The sequence below is a fragment of the Polypterus senegalus genome, chromosome 17 (assembly GCF_016835505.1).
Source record: "Polypterus senegalus isolate Bchr_013 chromosome 17, ASM1683550v1, whole genome shotgun sequence".
Lineage (NCBI taxonomy): Eukaryota > Metazoa > Chordata > Cladistia > Polypteriformes > Polypteridae > Polypterus > Polypterus senegalus.
The window spans coordinates 82,570,849-82,576,159 of record NC_053170.1 but is presented as its reverse complement, the minus strand read 5'-3'; positions in this window follow the sequence as shown (position 1 = coordinate 82,576,159).

Genomic DNA, 5,311 nt, shown 5'->3' with positions numbered 1-5,311 from the left:
GTGGTAACCACTAATAATAATAATAATAATACTTTTTTTTTATATAGCACCTTTATCTATGCTCATGACACTTACCACATCACAGTTCAGGAACCTTCTGGTTTTGGATTATAGCAGAAATACTAAATCCAGGATTTGATTCCCAGCTTGGTGTGGTGTTTGCATGTTCTCCCTGGATCTTTGTGCCCTGATTATTTTCTTTTTTTCCTCCTACATCCCAAAGGTTTGTGTGTGTGTTCAGTTAATTGGCAACTCTAAACTGGCCAAGTATGAGGCATTGTCAAGTGTGCTGTGAAGTGCCTATGAAAAGCATTCACCCCCATGGACGTGTTCACATTTTCTTCTTAAACAACTTTGAATCACCCATTGATTTCATTTGGATTTTTTTGATCCTGAGCAACACAAAAAGACTCTTTAATGTTAACGTGAAAGCAGATCTCTGCAAAGTGGTCTTAATCAATTACAAACATAAAACACAAAATAATTTGATCATGTAAGAATTCACCCCTTTCAAATTAGCATTGAGAAGGTGCACCTTTGGCAGCCATGACAGCCTCGAGTCTGTGTGCCCAGGTCTCATTTAGCTTTGCCATTTTTCCCCCATTCCTCTTTGCAAAGCTGCTCAGACTCCATCAGTCTACATGGCGATCATTAGTGAACAGCCTTTGTCAAGCCAGGCTGGATTGAGATCTCCACTCCAAGACATTAATTAACACTGTTGTTTTGAAGCCATGCCTGCGTAACTTTGGCTTTATTCTTGAGATTGTTGTCTTGCCTGAAAACAAATCGTCCCCCAAGATGCAAGGTTTCTGCAGATAGCATCAGGTTGTCCTCCAGAGTTTGTCCATATTTTGTTGCATTCATTTTATCCTCACAATACTTCTAAGAGCCTGCTGCAGAGAAAAGTCCCCACAGTGTGCCACTGCCACCACCATGCTTCTCAATGGGGATGGCGTAGTTTTGATACTGTGCTGTGTTCGAACATGCTGTTTAATCTGATGGCCAAAAAGCCCATGAGACCACCAGCTGACTTCAGAGTCTCCCATGTGTCTTCTGCTGAGATGTCGTGTGTGTTTTTCCTCTTTGCCACTCTTCCATAAACCTGTGACTGGTGAAGCACCCGGGCAGCAGTTGTTGTCTGCACAGCCTCTCCAGTCTGAGCCCCTGTGGTTTGTGCCCCCTTCAGAGTTTTTGTAGGCCTCTTAGTGGCCTCCCTCACTTGTGTTCTTCTTGTATGATCACTCAGTTTCTGTGGAAGGTCTGCTCTCACAAATTTACAGCCCTGCCATACTTATTCCATTTCTTCATGATTGATTTAACTGGATGCCAAAAGGTGTTTGGTGACTTGGATGTCTTTTTGTTTTGATCCCCAGACTTGTGCTTTTCAGTGCCCTTTTCATGGAGTGTTCCTTTGTCTTCAGAGTGTAGGTTAGGCCACCATACTGACTGATCACAAACTGGACCATCCACATTTAAACTATTAAGTAAATAACACCAGACAGGTGATGTCCACTGAACTAATTCTGTGACTTCTAAAACTAACTGATGATTTAGGGGTGTCATATTAAAGAGGGTGAATACATACTTACATGATCAATTATAGGGTGGCACGGTGGCGCAGTGGGTAGCTTCCCGGGCCCTCCCTGCGTGGAGTTTGCATGTTCTCCCCGTGTCTGTGTGGGTTTCCTCCCACAGTCCAAAGACATGCAGGTTAGGTGTATTGGCGTTTCTAAATTGTGTGGGTGTGTGTGCCCTGCGGTGGGCTGGCACCCTGCCCAGGGTTTGTTTTCTGCTTTGCGCCCTGTGTTGGCTGGGATTGGCTCCAGCAGACCCCCGTGACCCTGTAGTTAGGATATAGCGGGTTAAACAATGAATGGGTGGATGGATGATCAATTATTTTATGTTTTATATTTGTAATTGATTGAGGCCACTTTGCAAAGATCTGTTTTCATTCTGACATTACCAAGTCATTTTTTTCTATTAATCTGTAAGAGCCAACCTTAGCAAGTTGGTCCTGGATTTTCTGTTTTTATGGGAAAAATTATTTTGTGAGATATTTTACCTTTGGGGTGTTTAGGAAGATCAAAAATGAAACAAAACAAAAAAATTATCACTTTTATTATAAAATAGCTGCCAAATACTTCAATCTTCTTGAGGGAATAAAATTGAAAGTGGACCTACTTACTATGCGGTGCTCACAGTCTCTCCAGTCTGCACTAATAGTAGCACGCCCGGTTCCAACGGCTACAAACGTACCTGTGCTTTACAAAAACGGCTGCATATATATGTACTAGTAATAGGATGTCAGGGCTCAAAGGGTTAATGCTTAAAGTTATATTTATACTAGGGAGCGGCCTATGCTATGTGTCAGCCACTTTGTGTCTTTGCTGCTCGCGTATGTGGATTTCACTTTCACGATCTTTACTATCAGTTTTTTGGGACTTTCAAATTTTAGTACTTTCATAATCTCTAACCTGCTCTGCATGTGTATCGTGCCAACGTTTTTGAACTTCTTTATGACATTCTACTTTGTCTTCTACTCTTTGTCTTTTATTTCCGACCTGGCTTGGAGCTGACAGCGCAGGAACGGTGTCTGAAGTGATTGGACCTTGGTTGTGCCAGCCACTTCGCGTCTCTGACACTCGCATATGTGGATTTCACTTTCACCAATCAACAAGTCAAGTCAAGTTGGGGAGCATGCACTGGTACATTGTGTTGCCGCACCCACTACATGACGAAATAACTCGGGATCCCGGTGGGCAACCCCTCCCCAGACAGACATGCGGTCCAGTCCCACCCTCTGGAAATGACCCTCTATCTGTTACGTGGGCGGCCCCTTGGTCTGGTCCAGCCACTCAGGTCCCCAACAATAAGGATCTTACGAGCCGGATCACTCTCTGGGAAACGAACCACAAATCAACAAATCGTTTAATTCTCGGAGATAGGCCTCGTCATTGGGAAGAAACCTGATGGCAACACAAATTAGACGATCTACAAGTCTCCGACTTAAAGTTTAAAGCCGAACAATATCTTCATACTTCTGTCATATCACCTATGTCCATATATTCGATCTGTTTTTGCTGTTCCGTTATTTCACGGAATAATAATTTCCATTTGTTAGCGCTAATGTGATCTATACTATCATTTTTCGAGACTTTCAAATTTTAGTACTTTCATTAATGACGTTCTGCTTTGTCTTTTCTTCTTCTACTGTTTGTCTTTTATTTCTGTCCATGCTTGGACCTGTTAGGTTCTCCCTTCATCTCTTGGCACAAAGTCTCGTCTCACAGGACATCAAATTATCTCTCTGAAAAAGTCTTGTCTCATCCATCCATCCATTTTTCAACCCGCTGAATCCAAACACAGGGTCACGGGGGTCTGCTGGAGCCAATCCCAGCCAACACAGGGCACAAGGAAGGGACCAATCCCGGGCAGGGTGCCAACCCACTGCAGGTCTTGTCTCATCTCAAGATTTATTTTATATAATAGAAAGACAGTGTTTGATTGACTCCTATAGAAGAATAGGTAGAATTCGAATATGGTATAGTCTTTTACCCCCTGTAAGTTAATAAGAGGTAGAACTTTCTTGCTGCAGTATATCTGAGATACGGTGTGTTAATTAAGTCAGTTGTAGTTGTTGCTTAGAACAGGTCCCACTGCTAGCAGGGACTGAAAGACCCATTTACAGTATGAAAATGGGATAAGTATACAGTTTTCTGACCATTTAGAAATGGTTCAACTGTATGAGAGAACTTCAAGAAACAAACAAGACATATAACCCTGAAACAGAGCTCTTCTTTACTTTGCAATACCAATTTCTTCTATATTTTTGTGTGAAGTGTTTTACTTTGAAGTTTTACTAAAGTCTTTTAAAACAAAGATATGTTGTCTGTGGAATCATTTCAATGCTGACGTCAAGCTTTTGCCAGAATCCCATGAAGCGTACTGAAACTGCAGAACTTTGGTAATTCTGGGTAAAGGCAACTACATAATCAATGTCAAAAAAGCCAAAATAAATCCACAGTGATTCAATATTGCTTAATGACAATGTTTTATTGCCACTGGCTCATCCACCAGGAGTGGTCTCCTCTTTTGTGACTCCCTGCGATAAGGCCAGCCAAAGCCCATTTGGAGCCCTAGGTGGTGCTGACGGATGTCACTCCTCATTGTCCATAGCAGGTAGCAGCTATTATTAGACCTGTGGGGAAGGGGTGCCCCCACTTGGTGCCCAGGGTGCTGATCCCTTCAATAGCATAAAGGGCACCCTTTTGTACATATACCGTGGACTTAAAGGAGTGTTTGATATTACCTTAATGCACGAATTAGGTACATTATTGTCTCCTACACGTGGCTTCTCAAACCATTCTGACATCTTTATTTATTTCCACTAACATCCCATAATAATCAAACTGCAACATTACTTAAAGTAACATACACCTTCTTAGTACATGACACGCACCTCTTGGTGAACAGAGTGTGTGCACTTTTAAGTTTTTGCGCCCAGCAGGTATCTGCACCCTTTCAATATCATTAGAGTTCCAGAAGCAGGGTGGTTCTCCAACTCAGATGATGGCGCCTTAGGTGGCTGCCTATGTCGCCTAATGGATTGACTGGCTCAGCCCAGTGACTCAAAACTGGATTAACAGATTAGAAAATGGCTTGACATAATAACCTGTAAACTAAACATTCAAGGAAATTCACACTGTCAGAGTGTCACTGTAACTGCTGTCTTAAATCTCTCGTATTCAATAGATTTCGCAATACTTAATTCATGAAGAAAAGCTTTTTTTGCCTGGGAATGCAAATTGAAGGAACACTAAATTACAAGACATGAACAAGATGCCACACTAATATTATAGCACACTGCTTACACTTTCTAAAGGACACTGATGAAGTGCCAGTACATCCTAAGTGACTTAGATATCCATGCTGCCCCAAAGCAGGGCACACTTTAACGTGAATTTGCAAGTGCTAATGTTGAAAGGCACTATAAAACCCAAAGATGGCAGTTGTGCGGCATGGCCTTCTACACCTAAGGTGACACAACCCATAGGTGAGCTGTGAAACTGGATGTTCTGTCAGATGTGGCTTACGCATTTTTCTGCACTGGCACTGACAGACAGAAATGTCTGTTTATCCACTTGCCTCTCCTTTCAACTCCAGCTGGGCGGCTGCTGTTGAGAAACCTCCCAAAAAAAAAAAAAAAAAGGCTAAATAATCTGAGAACAGGTTGGTCCAGTTACCTGAAACTGGAGACGCCCTCCACTACAGTGCACCTGTTCACAGGGTGGAGATTCACAAGGGTGCAGTT